The sequence below is a fragment of the Leopardus geoffroyi genome, chromosome D3 (assembly GCF_018350155.1).
Source record: "Leopardus geoffroyi isolate Oge1 chromosome D3, O.geoffroyi_Oge1_pat1.0, whole genome shotgun sequence".
In the NCBI taxonomy this organism is placed as follows: Eukaryota; Metazoa; Chordata; class Mammalia; order Carnivora; family Felidae; genus Leopardus; species Leopardus geoffroyi.
The window spans coordinates 85,721,335-85,745,495 of record NC_059339.1 but is presented as its reverse complement, the minus strand read 5'-3'; the positions used below and the strand labels follow the sequence as shown (position 1 = coordinate 85,745,495).

At 38.4% G+C, this 24,161-nt stretch overlaps 1 long non-coding RNA gene across 7 annotated transcripts; it reads right to left on the bottom strand.

Annotated features, from left to right (window-relative positions):
• Nucleotides 1–9,141: 9,141 nt before the first annotated feature.
• Nucleotides 9,142–23,433, bottom strand: LOC123587831. 7 transcript variants are annotated; one of them, XR_006707552.1, is made up of 6 exons: nt 23,156–23,433; nt 22,857–22,989; nt 21,958–22,054; nt 20,052–20,186; nt 11,778–11,874; nt 9,142–9,216 (listed from the first exon to the last, which is right to left on the bottom strand). It is a non-coding gene; the product is annotated as an uncharacterized LOC123587831 (long non-coding RNA). The 7 variants fall into 7 exon arrangements; XR_006707551.1 differs by having other exon boundaries at nt 23,110–23,157; XR_006707548.1 differs by lacking the exon at nt 23,156–23,433 and having other exon boundaries at nt 22,857–23,103.
• Nucleotides 23,434–24,161: the final 728 nt, after the last annotated feature.

Here is a 24,161-nt window from a genome sequence, read left to right as displayed (position 1 = left end):
TAAAAACATGACATAATTTGTGAGATACAGCTAACACAGTGCTTTAAGTGAAATTTATGGAATTAAATGCTTCTTGTAAAAGATAAAGGACTCAATCATCTAAATATTCAATTAGAAAAACTTGGAGATGAAGAACTTAAACCCACATCAAGTAAAAGGACAGAAATAATAAAGATAAGAGTAAAATTCGTAAGATTGAAAATGGAAAAATGGTAGAGAGAGGTGAGAAAGCTCTGATCTTTGAAATTAATCAAGAAAACTGATAAACCTCTAGCTTAGATTGATCAGTTAAAAAAGAAAAAGAAGTTACATATTATCATCGTCGGAAATGAAAGGACATCCCTCATACAGACATTAACAAGATAATAAGGGGCTGTCATAAACAACTCTACGTCCTTAAATGTGATTATGTACATGAAGTAGACAAATTATTTGAAACATGTAAAATGCCAAAGCACAGTCAGGAAGAAACACATGATATGATTAATATTACATATGGTTTGGTGGTATCTTATAAAGTTAAACATACATTATGTGAGCAGTGAACTCACTTCTAGGCATTTCCCAGCAGGACTGAAAACATGTTTATGCAAAAACCAGCACACGGCTGTGTACGGAGGCCTTATTTGCGATGCCTCAAACTGGAATCAATGCAAATGTACTTCAACTAAATGGAAAAAAATGTCTACCAGACATCCAAGTCTGAACAACCACTGTTTTTTTTTTTTTCCTTTTCACTCGTGATATCAAAGAATAATGGAATTTCATGAAAAGAGTAGCTTGTTCAGATTGCAATGTAAACAATTTCAAAACTTTTTATCTTCTAGACAGCTACTGATGTTTGGAATGCTGCAAAAATATTTTACGTGTGCTTCACATTTTGCCACAGAATGTTAAAAAAAGATACGTAGACAATGGCTTAGCTTTAATAAAATATTACCTCTTTCTCCTTCATCAAAGGCAATCTTACACAGAACTGGCATCTTCTTTACCGTTGTCAACATGGCATGGAAGAGGAGAGTCACTACTCTAAATTGGTGCTACTGGCCTCATTCACGCCAGGGCATCCGCAGTTTTGTCCCCCATTGCTCTTTGGTCATTAGAGCTGATGTCAACTTAATTGTTCCAAGATAAATGCGGAGACGCAAAACGTGTACTTACTTGACATTTCTAAGATACCGCCTCCATTGTGTCTGTGGCTTAGCAGTCACATAAAAGGAGCCTTCCTTCGTGGGAGAGTTGGTGCAGAACCCGAAAATAAAGAAAAACAGCAAGTTAATTCACTTCTGTAGATCCGACCATTTGTAAGGCAAAAGCGCAAGTCTACACATGGGATGTTAACCCGGCCTTCACGTCTGTATCTAAATCTTTAATGCAGTGAACTCCTTCATGGTGGAAAGTGTCAGCGCCATGATTTATTTCACTTCCTGTTTATACTGCAGGCAATCACCGATGCCCACTGTACACGGCTTTATTATTGTCTCCGCTCCCGTGTGTGCTTCTCCCGCCACGGTGATAAGTTACCTTGTAAGACGCGTCGGTGGCTTCTTCAGTTCCAGTTGGAAAGTTCTGACAAATAGTGTTTGGATTTTAAAGAGCTTATCACGTTTATGTTAGGAAAATGTAGCTCTTTTTCTTTAATGATTGACCTCAAAATGATGCCACAACTGAGCTCGTGCAATAACACCATTCAAAAATGTTCTGTACTGCACAGTTCCAAACAGTGAGTGAAATTTGAACATATGCAAAGCTTGGAGAAGAATAGATTTCATTATACTTTTGTTTCTTAGTTGGAGCTTTGTTCATTTTCTTGGGAGTAGATTCTTCAGTTTTATGAGTCAGAGAAGTCAGAGAAGTCAGTTATAGGAGTTTCTTTTTCAGCATTTTAATTTTTTTAAATGTTTCTTTTTGAGAGAGAGAGAGAGAGGGAGAGAGAGAATGAATGGGGGAGGGCTAGACAGAGAGGGAAGCAGAGGATCTGAAGCAGGCTCTGTGCTAAGAGCAGAGAGCCACATGTGGGGCTCGAACCCGTAAACCATGAGATCATGACATGAGCCAAAATCGGACATGTAACCGGTGGAGCCACCCAGGCGTACCTCTTTTTCAGCATTTTGGATGCTAAACAGTGGCATTTTGGTTGAGAAAAGTGGCTTCTCCCTTTTAAAGTCTACAAAGCATCTTTAAAAAAAATTTTTTTAATGTTTATTTTTGAGAGAGAGAGAGACAGACAGACAGAGTGTGAGTGGGGGAGGGGCAGAGAGAGAGGGAGACGTAGAATTTGAAGTAGGCTCCAGGATCTGAGCTGTCAACACAGAGCCTGATGTGAGGCTTGAACTCACTCACAGACTGTGAAGTCACGACCTGAGCTGGTCAAACACTTAAGCTTAACCGACTGAGACACCCAGGCACCCCACAAAGCATCTTTAAGTATAAAAAAATAAAATTTTTAATTTATAATGAAATGTTAAATGTTAATATATTAGTTCTATAAGCATATAAGATAATATGATATATAATTGTATATAATAATTATATATTATGTTTTATTTAGGAAACTTTTGAAAAATAATAATGTTGCAAAACAAAACAACAGAGTGTATGTACGTCTTGTAAATAATGAATTTAGGGTTGAATATTGGCTCAGGAGCCCGTGAAGAGTTTTAGCATAGGACGCACATTTTATTACATCTTACATTACATACAAAGTAAATATTCTTTCTTCCTTCATCCTTCATCTATAGAGAAAAGACAGAAAATAAAGGCATGCATGACAAAATACCTGTTCTAGGCCAAATTAAGGAGATGACAATTTTGTTCCCCATGTCACACGCACTTATATATACACAAGAACAAGGTCACGTACATACGCATGTACCCACGAAGCACACACATACTCGCAGAAATCATGGATACCTCTCCTTCCTACCGGCTGTTGTTCTTAAGTGACAGCTTCTTTACACGAATATGCCAATTGATATCATCAGTTCATCAGATTCCTCTCAGGAAAAGACATATGTAGGTAATGGACCCTTCCAACTTTGCCACATATTTATGATGAAAGGAATATCTTAATCCGTAAAGTAGAATTTAATAGGAACAAGTAGTGAGATTTTTTTTAAATAGGCAAATCTTTGAGCCTTCAGATGCAACTTTTCTATGTAATTTTGATCAGAGAAGGGCCATCCTTTCATTTTGCTTAGAGATTTTTTTTTTTTTTTTTTTTTTTTTGCATAAGAACTTTTCTTCAGACATATCTTAGGTTATTCATTGTCCTAGATTTGGTATGGTCGCATCAATGAGAATGTGAAGTCTCTGTATGTTAATTGTATACATGTGATTACGTCTAGTCACGTATTTCTAAAGAATGTTGTCCCGCACCATTCCCTCATTTATCAATTTTATGCATCATATAAAGAAATCCCACAAGAGCATATGGGAAGTTAGCATCCTTGTGTCAACTCCACTCCACATGATTTTCCTTTATTTTCTCAATACGATGAAACTTTTGTTTTTAGTTTAGTTTATTGGTTTCAATATTATTTTTTATTTGTTTTTTCACTCAAGAATTTGTAACTTTTGTAGCTATTGTCAAGACTAGTTTCACATCAATTATTCAGACTTTTTAATATTTTAAGTGTTTTCTGTGTTCAAAATTAGTTCTTTTACACTATTATTTCCCTATTTTGATAAATATTGTTTTTTCTCCTCACTGCTTTCGTAAGTTTTAGTGGTTCTTTTCCCCTTGAAGTTGGTATGTGTGTTCTACTTTTTGATTGTTACAACTGAAAGTGTCTCTTTGTCACCAACATCTGTGCAAGTTTGCCTAATTTTATATTCTTTATTCGTAATATTTTTCCTCTTCAGTACTGAATACATTGATCTATTGTTTTCTGACATTTAGTTTTGTATGGAGAACTTTGAAGTTAATATACTAAAACCTCCTTCTCAGTTTTGATAAATAATGCCTTTCAGAATGTTCATAGGATTCTTTTAAACTCTGTGAAACTGAACAAAGGAAACCCCATTTAAAATAGAGTTGGGAGGCCAGAAGGGAGAACTCTCATGCCCTACCAAGTCACTGTCAATTGAAGGAACAAGGGTACCTTGCATTTTCCAACAGGAAGAAGCCTAATTTACTATCCCAGCAAGAAAAAGAAAATTCTGTCCTTGCCCAGCAACAGCCCAGCCAATGAGAAGCTGACAGACCTCAGCCAATGAGAGATGATCACCATCCTGAATTCTCACTCTCCTCCAAGGGACTTTCATTCAGAAAAGCGCCCCCCCTCTCCAAGTTCCTCCTTTTTCTCCATAAAGTAACATTTTTCTTCTTTCTTCTCTGGATTTGCCTGTAGTTTTGCCATAACTTTCATGTCCTAAAACTGCAATTCCTCTGCTATTCCTGAATGAACCTATTTTGTTTGTCATATAACTGGCTTTGTTTTCAAGGCCAACAACTCACATAAAATTCATAATTATTGATGTTTTCAGATATAACTTTTATATCCAATGTTGATCAGTGAAGGATCATTCATTTATGCTTAGAAATGGCATTCATTAGCATAAAACTTAATTTTTTTTAATGTTTATTTTTGAGAGTGAGAGAGGCAGAGAGTGAGCAGGGGAGAGAAAAGGAGACACTGAATCCAAAGCAGGCTCCAGACTCTGAGCTGTCAGCACAGAGCCTGATGCAGGGCTCAAACCCATGAACTATGAGATCGTGACCTAAGCTGAAGTTGTATGCTCAACCAACTGAGCCACCCAGGCACCCTGTATAAAACTTTTTTTTCCCCAGAAATGTCTGAAATTATTTATTTTGTTTATTAAATCTAGTCACACCATCAGGACTCTAAATTTGTATATATTTTCTTATTTCACCCTGTTGTCTTTTTTTTTTTTTTTCAGTCCATACCTTTTTAATATCAATCTGTGCTCACTTGGCTTTTCTACTAAATGTAAAGAGAACACATCCTTGTATGCTTTTTTAAAGATTCCAAATAAATTCCTGAAATTTTCTTCCTGATTTTTCAGAACACTATTTTTGGAGAAATTTTCCTTTAATTCCTAGAGGTAATCATTTGCTTTCACTTATATGCAGTCTTGTTTTATCCAGAGGCCAATGTTAATATATTTCTTCATTTCCAATTGAAAAATTGAGATATGTCAAGACTACTGTTTGTTAACAGACAATAACCTTGTTTCATTTTTACTACTTAAAGAAAGGTCTTGAACTTTAAACACACAGTTTACAGTCTAATATCAAGTTATTTTAAGCTTAACCAAGGACACTTCTATTTCATAACAATTATGTTTCCTAAAGACTTTAAATGTCATTTTTCACTGTAGTGTAACAACCCCTTAAAAGTTTTGCAGATTATAGACGTAAAGCTTAAAGAATTTTCAAAGTAAAGATACCTAAAATGTAACAGGGAATAAAATAATAGTATTAATAAACCCTAGAAGCCTTTCTTTGGGACCTTCTAGGGTTTATTAATACTATTAACACTTACTCCCCAATAGAAAACACCTGACTTGTAATGCTGTAGTTAATATTTGTCTCTGTTTCAACTTTATATAAATGGAATATTTTAATATATTCACATATCTGGCTTCCTTTGCTCAGAATTATTGTTATGAGATGTTGCATGAAGGTGCACTTCATGTATTCTCATTATGGTGTAGTATTTCATTATATGAACGTATTTGCCACGGACTGAATGTTTGTGTCCCTCAAAATGGACACGCTGAAGTCCTAATTGCTTTTTTTTTTTAAACTTCATTTACTTATTTCATGAGAGAAAGTGCGTAAGGGCAGGGGGCAGAGAGAGAGAGACGGGGTGGGGGGAAAGAGAATCCCAAGCAGGCTCCATGCAGACATGGGGCTCGATCTCACAACATGTGAGATCATGACCTGAGCCAAAATCAAGAGTCAGATGCTTAACTGACTGAGAAACCCAGGCGCCCTTGAAGCCCTAATTTCTCATATGATGGTATTTGGAGGTGGGACTTTTAGGAAGTAATTGAGTTTGGATGAAGGCATAAGGATGGGCCCACATACCATGACAGGCATCATGTCACTGAGTTTCTTCCCCTTGAACCTGGGTCTACATTCTCAGTCTCCCAGAGCATGGTAACAATGGGAGGAAACTTCCGAAGCAGCACATGAATCACTTTTGTTCATCCTACCTTTTATTTTTAGCCTCGTGTTTTCACAAGTTGCTTATTATAATTAATACTGTAAAATTATACGAACAATGGAAATGAGGAGAGTGTGAGAGGAGTTTGACATTATTATCTGCTTGGAAATAAGCTCTTGCAGAGTAGACAGATGATTATACTGTTTTTTTTTTTTTTTAATCTTTAAAGACCTAAAGATTCCAGGTCTTTAAGTCAAGAATTGGAAAGGCACAAAGAATTTTAATATTGTGCTGTAAACTGCCTGAGTCCTATGAAACAAATCTGAAAAATGCTTTTATATAAGTTCTGGGTAAAGTTATTTAAATCATGTGCCTTCTTTTCAGTGTAAATTTCTTACAGATACTGGAATTGTGTGTTGGTATTACTCTTCACTGTATTTGAACTGTATCTTGGGAGCACTGTTTTTGCTTATTTATTTTTAAATGTCCTTAGTTACTTTAGTGAGAAATGTCTCCCCCATTTTCCTTATTGCCAACTAATTCTGTCTCTAAGGATCCGTACGTGAAATATTGCAAAGCCTGAGGCGCTTTGTATGTGTGTGCAAGCACGTGCGTGTATTTGCTAGAACAGTTTCTCAAGAAATAGTCTGACAGATGACGATGTGAGCCTGAATGAAAATCAGTTTCATAACTTTAGGAAGTACTAAAGAGAAATTTAAGCATCACTTCATCAAAGTAATTTAGTAATAAAAAATTCAGGAGAGGTTAGTGACCTGGAAAGGAGTATAATTGATAAATGCAGTGAAGATACAGAATTTAATGTAGCTTTTGATTGAATAAACTGCATTAATGTCAACAAGGTAATACTCAGGTTAGAGCCAATGCTCACTGAAAAAATCTAAAAAGGTATTTAAGTCGATTCCATACATTTTCACTATGTCATTGAATTAAAACACTAAGCCAAGAAGGTTAAAATAGAAGTTTTTTATTTTTTAAAGGGTAGAGGAGGGTAAATGAAAATTACAATGAATTATGTTTCATTTATGATCTTGCACAGGAGACTGAATTAATTAAGGCCAACCTTATGGCTGATTCATTATAAGAGTGATTTTTAAGATTCTGAGGTATGTAATAATATTAAGCCAAGCAAAGATCAATTTGTTTTTTGTCAATTTTCTTTTTTACTTTCTAACCCTTCGTATTCTATTCAGATTATAACTGCAAAGTAACTGAGGAATATGAGACCTACAAGATCTGACTACTGTGTATGTCTAAGGATTTTTTCTATATTTCCTTTAATATATTTTCTCTAGCTATATTTATTTATTTTCTCTAAATATATTTATTTGATTTTTAAATCAAGGCTGTGATCCGTTTTATAAGGGCTTCAAACAAGCTTTAGTTTAACTATGAATTATGGAATTTTGACAGTATTTCCACTTGAAAGTGAGTTGAAATAAAAAATAGCAAACATCTAAGAAAAAATGCAACACAATCAATACTTGCTTGAAATACTCAATGGATAAGAGCTTGCTTCTTTTAAGTTGATCTTTGACTGAAGCCATTACTAACTGAGCATTTGAGCCAATGCAGTGATAACCTCAGATCCAGTTCCTGTCTCTGGGAGACCGAAAGAGGCTTCTTAACAACCAAATGCAATCACCGCTTGGATCGCCGGTCATTAAGAAAATATTTGCACAAACTATGAACTATTTGATTTTCCTGCTTTCTTGGGCCTTTGAAGATTGACCAAGTTGAAACACATTCAGCGTCTCCTCCAGAAAATTCCTCTATGTGCCTGCTTAGACTTATTCCTTAGAAAAACATGAAGCCAGCAAAACTGTGTGCTTTGAACATTCCAAGGGTTTCGATACTTTTTTAACGTTTATTCAGTTTTGAGAGAGAGAGAGAAAGAGAGAAAGAGAGAGAGGCAGAGAGAGAGAGGGGAGACAGATTCTGAAGCAGCCTCCAGGCTCTGACCTGTCAGCGCAGAGCCCGACGTGGGGCTCGAACTCAGGACTGTGAGATCATGACCTGAGCCGAAGTGGGACACCCAACCCACTGAGCAACCCACGCGCCCCTCAAATATTGCAGGGTTTTCGAAGGAACTGACTCCAGATCACTTTGGGCATATGATTCACTTGAGCCATTTTAAGGATAGAATATATTAATATTGAATCCTTTAGACCTAAACACTCAAACAGATTGGATAATCAGACCTGGAGCAAAATTAATTGAAAAATAAAATAAATCTAAAGCCCAAGCTCATGGAGTTGTGATCATCATCGTTGTTCTTGTTGTTCTCCTCTTCCTCTTCCTCCTCCTCTTTGTTCTTTCTTCTTTCTTCTTATTTATTAAAGAAATGAAAATATTATACTGAAAAATATTCACTTAATGCAAAAGAAAGCAGTTAATGATGGAGAAACATTGAGGACAGGCAATTTATGTAAAACAAACAAAACTATGAGCCATAAATCCGAACATTAAGTGTGAATGAAGTAAACAATCCAATCAAAAGGCAGAGTTGGTCAATATGGTTAAAATAAACCATAGCCTATTATGTGTTGTCTTCAGGGGACACACTGGATTTGAAGACATGAGTTGAAAGCAAAATGATAGAAAAAAATCTACAAACAGAAACCACAGAAAACTAGAGTGGCTGAACTAATCTCAGATAAAACAGACTGTAAAGCAATAGCAAAATATCAGTAGAGATGAAGAAAAGCCAGATAAAAAAGGATTCATCTGAATATCCACGGGACAAGAGGAACCAAAGTTCATGCACACCGGGGCATGAGTTGAGATCTTGTTACAACTCCTAGCAATTTGGCTGGGAATGATTTGTCCAACAATTATAGGAATAATAGGAATAAACATAGTTCAAAGACTAACATCCAACTTAGCATTCTCAATAGTTGTGTAGATTAAACTGATTTCAGTGTTGCCAAAATCTCTGGCCTCTAATGTGAAATGCAACATCATTTAGGGCCCGGCAATTTTTTTTTTCCAATTTTTCTTCAGTAATGTCTGCAACTCAGTTAAAACATCATGCACAGAAGGAGACAAAGCAGCATGAACAAACCTAAGAGAGACAATAGACAAGAGAAATCATATAATAGACAAGTTTATGAAAGCATATTTTGAGTCAGTCACTTTATAGCAAACTATAGGAAAATTTAGATAAAAATCTAAAAATCTCTGGTAAAATATTAGTAAAACTTATGAGGACAACGAAAAAGAAATCTGAATTATAAATAAAGCCAGATAGATTCAATTAACAATCAACAATCTTTCTATATAGAAAACCCACACAAAGTTGGATTCACTGATGAATTCTATCAGACATCTGCATAACAAGTAATTCCAATCATATACAAGCTTTCCCAGAATTAAAATAAAAATGAGTGAATTTCTTTTTATTTCATGAGGCTAATCAGGCCCTTAAAACCAAACTTAACAAGAACAGCAAAATAAAAGAGAATCCCACAGCCAATAACTTTTAAGAACATTCATACAAAAATCCTAAGGAAAATACTAGATAGTAAAGTGAAAAATGTACGAAGGATAATTCATCATGGGTCAGTTGGACCTTCAGCAGGAATGCATTAAAATTAATTAATGCGATTTCCCACTTTTTCATATTAAAGCAAAAATAAATCATTATCATTTCTGTACAGTTTTAATTGTTTGCTATTCAGCCTGTTGTTAAGAAAGTAGTAATTTCTACCTAGTGTTATGGGGACGGACAAACCCAGCTTTGAGGAGGGGAATCCCAACCACTTGGGGCCCCAAGAGGGTTGCACTTGAGAACGATGAACAGGCAGGGGCTGTCGGAGGGAAATTCTGCAGAATCAAGAGGGTGGGGTGCCCCCTGGTTTTTATGTGATCACGTAATTGGCTTGTTGAATAATTCCATGGCCTGGCAGGGAACTGACGCCCACCCTCCAGAAGCAGGAGCTACACTTGGTACATTTGATGAGGACTGTTGCCTGGCTAGGGGGCCTTATCCTGGTGGGCCGATTGGGCAACAACCTTGTAGTTAGGCCATTTGAAGTCCTCCTGATTTTACCAGAAGACAATGCATCAGACTGCACCTTGGCTTTAGGCTTTACACCACAACTACATGAAGAGTTATGTTTGGATTTGTTTTTAATGTTTATTTTTGAGAGAGAGACAGAGTGCGAGCAGGGGAGGGGCAGAGAGAGAGAGAGAGAGAGAGAGAGAGAGAGAATCTGAAGCAGGCTCCAGGCTCTGAGCTGTCAGCACAGAGCCTGACGCAGTGCTCAAACCCGGGAACCGTGAGACCATGACCTGAGCTGAATTCGGAAGCTTGACCAACTGAAGCCGAAGTCTGATGCTTAACCCACTGAGCCACTCAGGTGCCCCATAGAGAAGTGTTTATACAGAGGGTACGGTTAGGGGAAGCCATTTATTTAGAGTAACTTTTTATGGTAACGTGTTATTTTTTCTTGTAGTATGAACAATCTTCTTGAGACTCTACATCACTTAGTTTTATCCAGAAGCAAGTGAGAAGGATAAGAGAAATGTATAGGTTGCAATGATAAAATTGACGCAGACAGGCGGAGTCGGAGGACCCAGAGGGGGGCCCCCCGGGACCAACCTACACGGTCTTTGGTTTCACTCAAGATGGAAATCAAAGGCAGTAGAAGGCGAAATCCTACTTTATTGAAGACGTGGGGAAGGAGATACACTTGGAACGTCTGGGAGACTCAGAAAGGAAAAGAAGGAGTCTCATCTTTCTTGGGGCCTAGGGTTTTTGTTGACAGTTGTGGTCTGGTGCACGTGTACCGTCAGACATCCAGGAACTGGTCAGAAAGAGGACAAGGTCCAGGTGTCCATCATATGTCACTTATTGGCTGAAGCCAGGGGTCTTGGCATCGAGACGTCTAGCGCCTTTGGTCTGGGGTATGTGTGTGATAGCTTCAATCATTCTCACCTGGTCTTTCCTTCGATGCGTGGTATTCTAGAGAAATCACGAACTCCTTGTCCCTTACAAGGAGGACATGGGCTATTTGCATCCCGAGGCATGTGTGGAGTGGAGTGGGGGAGCAGGTCCTAGCACGAATAGAAGTCGGAAAAGAAGCAAAGGGAAAAAGCAGCTTTTTCTCTCATGGGTGCCTTCGGTTTCCTGTCTCAAAACCCTAGCTTGTGGTCGTGTCTTCCCTTCTCATTCTTTGCCTTCATGAAGAGTTTCCGGTTTTGTCATTGTTTTCTGGAAAAACTCATCTTATGAAACATATTAACTCCTGTAATCTAAAGTGAATATGAATGAAAACAGGCGAGGTCAGTGGATTATGGTAATTTTGTTCCTCTGAGCCATAGACCAGGTAAAATATAACATTAAGGCAACACATTTCATGCAGATAAAACCACAGCTGGATTTATGCAAAATATTGAAGATCGGATTTAATTTCTCAAATCTTGGCCAAGTGATCTCCTCAGGGCAATCTCTAATGCCCCCTCACATCCGGCCTGTTGTCATTACTGCGGATAGGCCTAATATTGCGGTAATCTCGTTTTCCTAACTCCACATTGATTAGCAGATCTGGGAGATATAGTCTGGAGAATGAAGCATTGACGTTTTCAAGAAATTTTAATCTATAGGAGCATGAATGAGACTACCTGAAATTTCTCTTATTCCAGTGATAGGGTCCATTTGTTGGCATGCCGGAATCCCAACATTTTGCCTCTTTACTTGCCTCATCAAAGGTTGGCTGACCTGAGATTATGAAGGCAGAATGAATACGAGTAGACAAATTGCACTGAAGATTACTGGCTGTCAGGCCGTTCAGACTGTTTAAAATATTTTACGTATTAACTCTAGTGACTGGTGAAATTTATAACAGGGAAGTTGCAAAGCTGTGTGTTCCTGTAATTAAAGGTTGAAATGTTTCCAAAGTTAACACGTTTAATCTGACTTCCTTAATGTACATAGTCCCGTGTAAAGGATGAGTGCTCTGTGATGCACAGTTTTAGAATTCATCAAAGTATTAATCCATTAGGGTTTGAAATTATTTTGTATGTAAATTCCTTTGATTTGACCCCTTTAACAATCATAACCAGACATATATTTAATGACGATCTAATTCTGCAGAAGTGGCCTAGATGGGTTTTCTTCCACTTAATACATATTTTATATGTTCATTTGGAAAGTAATTAGATTAGTAATTAAATAGTAATATTTACAATATCGAGAGGGGTACCACTGAGGGCTAGAACATGGTGTAATTTTTAACCAAGGACTTTCATATCTACTCTTGAGACAAAGAAGCATTCTTCAACTTATTTTTACTGTCTATGAAGAAACTGAAATCACTTCGAATGATCACTGTGCAGTGTTTGTTTATGAAATATTCTTCGCCGTGAGTTGTTATCATGACTGGCAAAGACATATTCGAATGTATTGTAGATTATTAGTCTTCGAAATTGCCTCGAAAAAGGTGCAAACTGCCAGATGTGGTTCATATAACATGTCACTATTAATTAGGTGGAAAATTCCTGCTGAGCAGCTTATTATAGGCAAAATAAATGGTTTTCATTAACTAGTAATTAACCTGGCTACATTATGAAGGTCAAAAATTAGTCTATGGTATACAGCAACTTACCTGCACGTTTAAAAAGAGAAATTTATGAATCTAAATGCTCTCCTGAAATACAAATAATGACAGAGGCAGAATCACGTAGGTCAGTAAGCAACAATGGCAAAATTTCAAATAGAATGAAGTTACATATAGTCAGAAGAAAATGAGCTTTTGTTGTGTATCTTGTGTTATTACTTATGGCATTATCTTATTTCACTTTCTACAGCAAGGTAAAAGAGAATTCTATTATTCCCAAGTTTTATCCATGGAATTAGAGGTCCAGAAATGTCATTCTTCCTATGTCATGTATAATAAATACCTGGGAAGCAATCCCTTTTGGTGGTCTACCAGCTGCCGAATAGCACTGTCCTTGTAGCAGGGAAGAAATAATTTAAAAAGAAGGTGCAAGAACTGGTCTGGGAGTACTGAAATCATAGATTAAGCAATGAATTTATGAGCAAAATAATTAATGTATTCATGAATAAGTAGACAAAAATACTTTTTCGCAAACAATTTGCCAATTCCATGCGTGTAAAATTGGAAAGAGTGGAAATTATAGAGGTGGGAAAAGTAGCAAATAGTGGAATAACTGGAATGAGGTCGTGCTGTGGTCTTGCAACTACTGTTAGAGAAGTGAACATTTGGGCATTCTTTTTAAGGTTTAATTCAAAATGACTAGATGTTGACTCAGGATATTTAATTTAAAAATTTTTTTAATGTTTATTTATCTTTGAAAGAGGGAGAGAGAGAGAGGGGAAGGAGCAGAGAGAGACGGAGACACAGAATCCCAAGTAGGCTCCAGGCTCTGAGCTGTCAGTACAGAACCTAAAGCAGGGCTCGGATTCACAAACCACGAGATCGTGACCTAGGCCAAAGTCGGACATTTAACCGACTGAGCCGCCCAAGTGCCCCTGACTCAACGTATTTATATATTGCAATAGGATCACCACCTTAACATTAGCTAACACCTCTGTCATGTCACATGATTATCATTTCTTTGTTGTGGTAGGAACGATCAAGACCTAGTCTCTTAGCAACTTTGAGGTTTGCATATAGCAATCTTGACTAGAATCACTATGTTGTACACTTGACACCTGCACGATGTTATAATTAATTATATCTCCCTAAGATTAAAAAAAAAAGAATTTCCACTAAATCCATTTAAAAAGCACTTCTCTCTTTGTAAATAAAACGTAACCATTCCCGGAAAAAATGATGAAGTTGTAATTTTGGCGGGGGAGGGAGACAGGCAGAATATAGTTTCTCTCACTCTCATTTGGAGAAAGTCTCTCAGCTTAATAATTTCTAAAGAATTAAGATTTTTAAATAAAAAAAATGACTGTAAATAACCTTATGGCTTATTGGCTTCTTTGTTGAGAACATAGAAAATATGCCTATCTATCTAGAGTAGAACGTTTTCATGATGTCAATGAAAAATACGACTTCCCACCTTTTAAATTTGTTATTTGGAGGAAAGAAATGAGAATGGAGGGATTAGTTCTTTTCTATAAGGATAAGAAGAGTGCAAAGTGTGTTCACTGGCAAGGAGAGAAATCCGATAATTCAGGTACCTCGAGTACCAGAATGTATGAGCTATCTAGCTGTTTCTTAGTGTATGGAGAAAAGCGATAGCATCTTTATGACTTTATTTTTATGTGTGTCTGTGCCTATAATAGAAGCAGAGGAAGTGGCAGCTGCAGAAATAATAAGCCGACAGAGATGCAGCCCATATTTGGAACATTCATCCTCTGGGGTCATGATATTGAGGTCATTTAGCATCAACAGGACCAATTGCGCAGGACATTAATGTGCGGCCACAGCGGCACACGGCGACAGCAACCAGGCTGGAGACAGGCGCCTCTTTCTTCCTGAGAACCCACGAGACTAATGGAGAGGCAAGTGAAATACGCATGTTGGCACAAACTTTCAAGGAGGGTTGATAACTCCAGCAATCAAGACAAATCATATTTTCCTGCATAAAAAAATCAATGGAAGAAATCTAGATATATCAAAATATGAAGAATTTTAACATTGAAGATAATGGACATTTTAATAAAATCAAAGAAAATTTTAAAAGTTAACTGCAGGCTAATATTTTTAGAATGGTCTGAAAAATATTTCCTTTAGAAGAAAGGACCCTGTCTAGCGTCTTTTTAATATATGATTCATAATGTCAGTGGTACAATCTGTATTAGCGTTCTCCAGAGATACAAACCCATAGGATATGTATAGATAAAAAAGGGGACATTTATTATGGACATTGACTCAGTCAATTATGGAGGCTGAGAAGTTCTATGTCGGGGCCATTTGCAAACAGGAGAACTGGGAAAACCAGTGGTGTAATTCAGTCTGCATCCTAAAGGGCCCGTGAACCAGGTGAGCTGAGTGTAACTCCCAGTTCAAGATGGAAGGCATGAGAAGGGGTCCACTGGTGTAAGTAAGATCCTAGTCCAGTGGCTTGAGAACCAGGAGCTCCAATGCCCAAGGGTGGGAGAAAATGAATGTCCCAGCTCAAGAAAAAAGATAAAGAATGCGTCCCCTTTCTTCCTTTCTGTTCTGTTTGGGCCTTCCACTGACTGGATGATGCCTACCCACATAGGTGAGGGTAGACCTTCTTTATCCAGATTATTGACTCAAATGCTAATCCCATAGCTAAACACCTTCAGAGTCACATCCAGAAATAGTGTTTTACCTTTAACCCAAACTGCCATACAAAATGAGGCATCGCATTATCCAAAATCACTAGTTATGTGAGGACTAGGAATCAATGATTCATACTCAAGAGAACAGGCAATCGACGGAGATGACCACCCATGAGACGACCCAGATGTTGGAACTACCAGATGGGTTTTCACAACAGATATATAACTATGCAAAAGCATGTAAATATAAATATAAATATAAATATAGTATGGAAATAGAGGAAAACTTAGATGTGAAAAGGAAACTATAGAGAGAAAAGAGAGAGAGAGGGATTTATTATGCAAAAGTGTGTAAAGAAAAATATGAATACAGTATGGAAATAGAGTAAAACTCAGAGGTGAAAAGGAAATGATAGAAAAGAGAGATAAAGAGGGAGAGAGAGATTTATTTTAAGGCATTATCTCCCATGTTGGTGGTGGGGGGAGGTCATCAAGTCCAATCTCCGTAGAGCAAGCAGGCAGACAGGCTGGAAATTCAGAAAAGAGTTGATGTCACAGTCTTGAGTCAGAAATCTCTGGACTGGAAACTGGAAAATTTGAGGCAGGGTTTCTATGCTACTCTAGAGTGACAGAATGGCTTCTGGGCCAGGAACCTACATTTGCTCCAAAGTCCTTTAACTGATTGGATAAGGCCATCCACATTTTGGAGGGTAGCTGGCTTTGCTCAAAATCTAGGGACTTAAATGTTAATCGCATCTAAAAAATACCTTCACAACCACATTAAGAATACGTTTGACCAGACAGCTGGTCCCGTGGCCTAGCTAAGTTGACACATAAAATTAGTCATCACGAATGGTTGTCCTTTTATTTTTTAAATATAAATATAAGCAATATGCACCAATGGAATGGGTAAATGAATAACTGCCTGTTAATAGACACTGTTCTGGTATTGTTTATCAGGATAGTATTTATTGATAGAAAACTAAGAGATAGTACTTGCTCTCAGGTAGCCAATTTTCTTTTTTTTTTTTTTAAGTTTATTAATTTATTTTGAGAGAGAGAGAGAGGAGAGAGAGAGAGAATCCCAAGCTGGCTCCACACTGTCAGCACAGAGCCTGATGCGGGGCTCGAACTCACAAACCTCCCAAACGGTGAGATCATAACCTGAACTGAAATCAAGAGTCTGATGCTTAATCGACTGAGCCACCCAGGAGCTCCTCAGGTATCCACCTTTCTGGTGTCCAGGCTGAACGTCCTGAACAGTTTCTCGTTAGGGAGGATGCTAACCTTAGAAAAAGCTATGTCCTTTTCCTCCTCTCTGCATGTTTTTTACCCTCTACACATGTAAGGTGAGTACAGTGAGGCAACTGCTTGTAAGAGTCATGTGTTAGGAAGAGGCATTGGGAACTTTGTGGTTCTAAAAAGCAGTGAAGAGGGGCGCCTGGGTGGCTCAGTCGGTTGGGCGTCCGACTTCGGCTCAGGTCATGATCTCGTGGTTAGTGAGTTCAAGCCCTACGTCGGGCTCTGTGCTGACAGCTCAGAGCCCGGAGCCTGCTTCGGATTCTGTGTCTCTCTCTCTCTCTGCCTCTCCCCCACTCATGTTCTGTCTCTGTCTCTCTCAAAAATAAATAAACATTAAAAAAAAAACTTTTAAAGCAGTGAACACATTTTCATTAGCTGGAGTGCAGGCTAGGTCCATGACGCTTCAAAACCTCACTCTTTTTTATTCATTTATGAAGCAAGACGAAAGGACATTATTCAAAAAGAAATAACCTTAATTGCAACCACAGAGAGGAATGCTTTACAATTCACCTCAGAAAAGTTTACTATCTCCCTACTAGTAAGTTATTCAAAATTAATTATTCATTTATTGATTGATTTCGCAATGACGCAGAAGACAATATGTTGTTAAGGTAAAAATGTGCATGCCCCTTTTTGTTTATCACACGCATTTATAAGCTTTAGAAGCAGAAAGTAATGACCCACTGATCCAGGAGTTCCTCAAATGGAGAAAATACACACTAGAGGAAATCATGTTTACCCATTTTAGGAGAGCCACATAAAAACCTCCAGTCAGTATTATTTTTAGTAGTAAAATTCTGGAAGCAATGCAAACATTCATTACTGAAGAATGGGTAAATAAATTGAGTATGGTCACACAATGGATCAAAAATGAGTAAAGGGTACATTTATTAAAATCAGTAAACTTCAAATACATATTTTTACGTGTATTTATTTTGAGAGAGAGAGAGAGAAAGAGACTGAGGGAAGGGCAGAAAGAGAGAGGGAGAGAGAGAATCCCAAGCAGGCTCTGCATTGTCAGTGCAGAGCTTGACATAGGGCTCGATCTCACCAACCATGAGATCTGAACCTGACCCGAGCTGAAAAGAATCAGGTGTTCAAGCGACTGAGCCATGCAGGCACCCCAAAATACATAATTTTAAGTGAATAAAAAGCATGTTGCGGGGCGCCTGGGTGGCGCAGTCGGTTAAGCGTCCGACTTCAGCCAGGTCACGATCTCCCGGTCCGGGAGTTCGAGCCCCGCGTCGGGCTCTGGGCTGATGGCTCAGAGCCTGGAGCCTGTTTCCGATTCTGTGTCTCCCTCTCTCTCTGCCCCTCCCCCGTTCATGCTCTGTCTCTCTCTGTCCCAAAAATAAATAAACGTTGAAAAAAAAAAATTAAAAAAAAAAAAAAAAAAAAGCATGTTGCAAAGTGATCTGACAGTGTTATGTTCCTCCTGTATTAGTGACAATATGTTTATGGTGACAATACATATTATATATATGTTATATATAAAACCATAAATGGCTGGGGTGTCTGGGTGACTCAGTCAGTTGAGCGTCTGACTTCAGCTCAGGTCACGATCTCACGGTCCATGAGTTCGAGCCCCGCCTGGGGCTCTGTGCTGACAGCTCAGAGCCTGGAGCCTGCTTTGGATTCTGTGTCTCCTTCTCTCTCTGCACTTCCCCTGATCACACTCTGTCTGTCTCTCTCTCAAAAATGAATGAAGATTAAAAAAATAAATAAAACCATAAAAAGAGAGACACACATTCACTCAGCATCTCTGGCAACAGATAGGAGGGAATGTGATGGGGGTGGGAATAGATTTTCTGCAGTATATGTATAAAGCTTTTTTGTAATAGATGGAAATACTAATATAATACTAATTGTACTAATTAAATCTGGGTGATGATTACACAGATCTCTGCTCTATTAATATCTGTATGTTTTTATCTTTATAGAAAATCACAGTTAAGAAAACAACAAAAAATATGATACTAGGTTGAAATAAGCAGAGACAACATAGCTGCTCATTAGAGATATTTGAATCTGACTGCACCTTTCACAAAGCAACTCAGCATCAGGGAGTTCTATTTTATTTCAAATCAACTCTGCCTTCCTCCCTGAAAAATAGGCATTTTGTTATCTGCCACGACTCCTTAAGCTTTCTAAAGAGAAGAGCTATGAATGCTACAGAGTAAATAAGATCCTTCGAAAATCCTAAAGTCTAACTGGTATACTTTATGGCACAAAGTGAATGTGCTACACTGAATAGTAATGACAAATTTGTGGTCAGCGTGCGCCCACGATTCCATAGTACGTTCAGGCGCAAGTTAATATTTAATCCGATGTTTATCCCCATTTAAAACTCACATAGTCACAAATACATTAGGAAGCTGTAATGTTATTTCAAAAACACTATAGTGGAAGGTATAGGCTTCCAGAAGAAAAAAACAAAAACAAGAACATTGTATGTTTCAAACGGTACCATTCACAGAATTATAAAAAAAGGGCTGTTTTTAATCTTGAGAAGAGTCCAAAGAAAGAGTTTCTAATGAAGCAGAGCTATTTAGAGCCTGGTGCGTCCCTAGGAGATAGTGAAATTCTATAAATTGGAAGAAAAAACCAATGGTAACGACATAGAAGAAAACTTGCAGCTCGCCTATGTAGAGTTGCCTATAGAGAACGAGAACTGAAGCCTTATTTCTTCTGCAAATATATACTTTCAAAATGGGATTTCTTAATAGCACCCTGCTGCTTTTATTGGAAAGGCAGTTAGAAATCATACAAGTTTCACTTCGTATTTCAGCTCTCATGCCACATTTAATAATATAATCTCAAATAAGGCCACATGGTGAGGCATAATTCTGCTGCTTATAATAAAAAAAAAAAGTGCCATTTTCAGAAGATATTCAGAACATGCAGTGAAATTGTTCACGCATACCCAAAGCTGGTTTTGTGTTTGACACTAGCATATAGAGTAGGCAAGCCTCAAGTTATCATCAAAAAGGTGCAATCATTGGGGAAAAAAATAAGACATTTTGTTTGTAGACAAGAAAAATTACTTGGAAATGCTATTAACGTAAGTACTCTATTAATGAAAGTTAACTTAATAATCACAATGTATTTGTGTTTTCTGTGTCAACAAAATGCTTCACTGGATGAGAATAATATAATGTAGAAATGGAGGGAGAAAAATTGACGCTAAACTAATAATTGGATTTTTTCCAGCTGCTTTGGCACATTTCTCCAGAATACTTTTATAGTCCTAGAATATTCAGTAAAAAAGCTCTAGGAAATTATGCATCAGTTCATAATCACAAATAGCCTCTATAAAATATTTATAATGTACTTTCCTTTAATTTTCAGACTAGAATACTAGATTTAGATACCGTCTGTCCATGTCTTTGATTTGTAGTTGAGGAAACCGAGGTCCAAAGAAGTCCATTGTCACAGCGATTGGAAGGGGCACCCAGAGCAGAAAACTCTCAGGTTTGTGTTCATTCTGTGACACCTGAACGGTTTTTCTCCTTAAAAAATGTAAAAAAGAGGCAAGTCAATGGAGTGAACCAGCTATAAAGCGCCATTAAAAAACGAACAGTAACTGTGTTATTAATGACGGTAGTTGTTACATAATAACAAAATGAAGTTTTCGTCTCAAATTATCATCGTAGAAGAGGATTGAAAAAGGACTTTGGCCATCAGAAACAACAGGGAGAGTTCTGAAAAGATTGCTCTTTAGTTGTGTTTACTAACAATTTCTAACAGCTTTTATGTAAAAAATAGTAGTTGAATGCCGAGAATCTTGCTAGTCGCCGGGAATACAAAGATGAGTAACACGTTCCCTGCTTTGAAGGCTGTTAACCGCCTTTGTGGGAGACAATGCTACGTCCAAGAACAGTAAGAGCAGTGAGGAAAGTTTGTAGAAATGGCTATGGGACATCTTACTACATGTAGAGATCAAAGGAAACTTCACGGAGTAAACCACCTTCCAGGAGTTTTGAAAGGTGGGTCCAGTTAGCAAAGTGTGAGACCACTGATGCAGAGGGTAGGTTAGAGGATAAAGATGGAAAACAGGAGGGTCAGAGGAAGAGAGAGGCCAGAAAGGCAGGAGAGACTAGAGAAGGTGAGGAGCAGCAGCGGGGTGAGGGATGCAGCACAGGAGGGGGACAGGCAATGGGAGGCAAGGCTGGAAGCTGGCAGGGCCGTTGTCCCCTCAGCTGTGTTCTCCATGAGCACGGTGCATGCCGGCCCTGCTCCCCACACTGGGCACATGGTAGGAAGACGGCGGCAAGCGTCCTCTCACACCTTTCAAATACTGCTGCCATATTAAAGATGGGAATTTAGGCTGTGAAAACTGGAAAGGGGTAGAAGGATTCTGAGTTGGGCAGTTACTCGATCAGGTTTGGGTTTCGGAAAGCTGAGTCTGGGAGCACCTGGGCGGCTCAGCTTGTGGAGCCTCCAACTTCGGCTCAGGTCACGATCTCACAGTCTGTGAGTTCGAGCCCTGCATCGGGCTCTGTGCTGATGGCTCAGAGCCTGGAGCCTGCTTTGGATGCTGTGTCTCCCTCTCTCTCTGCCCCTCCCCAGCTCAGGCACTGTCTCTCCGTCTCTCAAGAATAAATGAACATTAAAAAAAGTAGAGAAGAGAAGAAGAAAAGAAAGAAAAGAAAAGAAAAGAAAAGAAAAGAAAAAAGAAAAGAGAAGAAAAAAAGAAAAGAAAGCTGATTCTGGCAGTTCTGATGAGGGTAAACTGAAGAGGGTGATATTCTGAGCCCAGGATCTTATTTCTCAGACTGAGAATTTCTTTTTCAAAGTAGTTTCATAGTCCAGGAAATCTGATAGTGTCTGGAGTACAGGAAATGCAGGCTGGTTTCTGTTTCTGTCCACTCCTGCCCTAGTCCCCCACACTTCCCAAACCCCTCCTGTATTGAGGAGAAACCTCGCATATCATTCTCTAAGAAGAGGCAGAAAAGACTGAAAATAGGTTCCTAAATGGCAAAAAGACGCTACATATTGGAAAAGAGATAAACGGAGCTAGCGTTCCATCAGCTCTGGTTCTAAGAAATGTCGTGTTGATTGCAGGAGTCTTTGGAAAATGTCACTGCCTTGTCCTCCTGAAACATCAATGTCTCATGCAGCCTTCAGGGAAGGATTTCATCCATCCGTCTGCTCTCACAGAACTGGATGATTTAAACTCCTGTCTCTGAATTTTAACTTGCCCAGGATGACTTTCCTCTTTTGCTTTGCCTTCTCTGTTGATTACTCAAAATCCAGGGTATATCCTGCCTTTTTCACTTACCTTTTCCTAATGGCCTTAGTCCTTTCTCTGAACTTCTGTTTCTTACTGTCTGGATGCCTTCATGTTTTTTTCTTCATTTATCATTTTGTAATCCTAGAATGTAACACAGTGATTCAAATATAATATTTGCTAGTAATATTTGTGGAAAATAAAGGGTATGAAATTAAAAACAAAAAAGAATAAAGAGTCCTCAGGTTTGGTCCAATTGTTAGGCACAGGCTCACTTCTGAATTTGTTTATATGAAGATTTTCTTGAGTAAACTCTGAGAAATATATGTCTTAACCATAGGATCACAATACTAAATACATGACTGCTCCATACAACAGCCTATAATATTATAATTAGAGATTACCTTGTTGGAAAATGGAGATTAAATATGTCACGTACCAAATTAAAACTAAACTAAGAATATGTTTATTTTTTAAGTTTTTTTAGGTTAAACTGAGAATATTTTTATTTTTGAGAAATATAAGAGAAATCTGACTTCATTTTAGAAAAGAATTGTGTTGTTCATAAATACTTGATGATTTTTAAGATAAAATAGTGTTCTAGATTTTTATTTTGAAGATATACATTTAAATTGAAGATATAAAATTAAATAAAAAAATTTAAATTTTGTTCTTTTTGAGCGAGAGAGAGGGTGAGCAGGGGAGGGACGGAAAGAGGGGGAGAGAGAGAGAATCCCAAACAAGCTCTATCCATGCTGTCAGCACAGAGCCCGAGGTGGGGCTCAATCTCACCACCACGAGATCACAACCTGAGATGTTACCAAGCGTCTGGCACTTAACCAACTGAGCTACCCAGGCACCCCTAAATCTATCAAAAAATTTAAAAAAGAACTTTTATTTTAAGTAACGCATGAATAACTGCAGATATTTTCCTTTCAGCACATACCTTCAAGGCATTGACGTAGGGGAAGTGAAGGGAGTCCATTTTGGAAACGCTCCATCTTGGCTATGTCTCCGCCGGTCCCGTTTCCTCATGTTCTGTATTTCACCTTGCATCTGAGTAAACTAAAGCTATGTTCCTACTCCAAGGGGGAGACAAGAAAGTTAATCATTCTCCGGTGGGAAAACATCCTTGGTCCCCATACACCTGATAACATCTAAGAGCAAATCTCTGTCAACGCTGGTGCCGATACCCTTACCTTCAGTGATTTCTGGAATAACACCTCTTGTTCACCTGACACTTACCTTTGGTCAGACCCTACCCTGGATGCCTGAAGGAACACATACACTGAACTCCTTTCAACATAAACCTCTGACCCCAAGCAATGAGGAGGCTCACTTCTCCTTTTCCAAGTCTCCCAGACACCCTATCTGCTGTAGTCTGGCACTTACCTGACTCAGTAAACTCCCCTCTTATTTCCTCCTGGCTCCCATTTGATTTCCGTCAGGTGAAGCTGGTCCTTCGGGATGCCCTGTGGGTTCTCGAACCCGGCTTGCCTGCATCAGCACTTATGGGAAAGATCACGCACGTTTGAATGACTGAAAGAAAGCCAGCGAGACTGGACCGCAGAGAGGCAAAGCTGAAAATGTAGGCAGAGATGTAATCGTGTTTGGTCTCCAGGGCTTTGTGAAATATTTTTATGTTCATCCTCTTGGTGATAAAGGTTTTTTTTTTTTTTTTTCCTGATGCTTAACATTTAATATCTGTGTAATCTCATGCGAGCTAATTAGCCTATATAAACCTCAGTGCAATCAGGGAGTTGTTGGGAAGGGTAAATGGGATCATGTATATTACTTAGGCAAAATGCTTAGCACATAGCATTCAATAAGTGTCGACTATTAATCTTACAAATATATTGCATGGTGCCCCATTCAGACCGAAGGAATAGGAGGGCGTTGATGATTAAGGGTAGTGTCTTCATGCATCGAGACTTACTTAACATGTATTGTGATTACTTGAGAATAGTCTTTGACCTAAAATATTCTCTCTCTAGTCAGGTTCTCTCATCTTTCTGACTAAAGGTAGATCCAGGCAATACACTATTGCAATACCAGTAGCCCAGGCAACTCCAGCCCGCTCTCCCCAGCAGTAGTGGTCTCCTTTCTTTCAGTCCACATTCCGTGCAGGCTCCGAGCTTCTAGCACAAAGGCTAAGATCCTTACTCACCTTTGTTGCATGAAACCTAGTGTTAGAGGGGAGACTTTGCCCCCAGTCCTGACGGGAGCTCCAGTATAAAATCTGCCCACATTT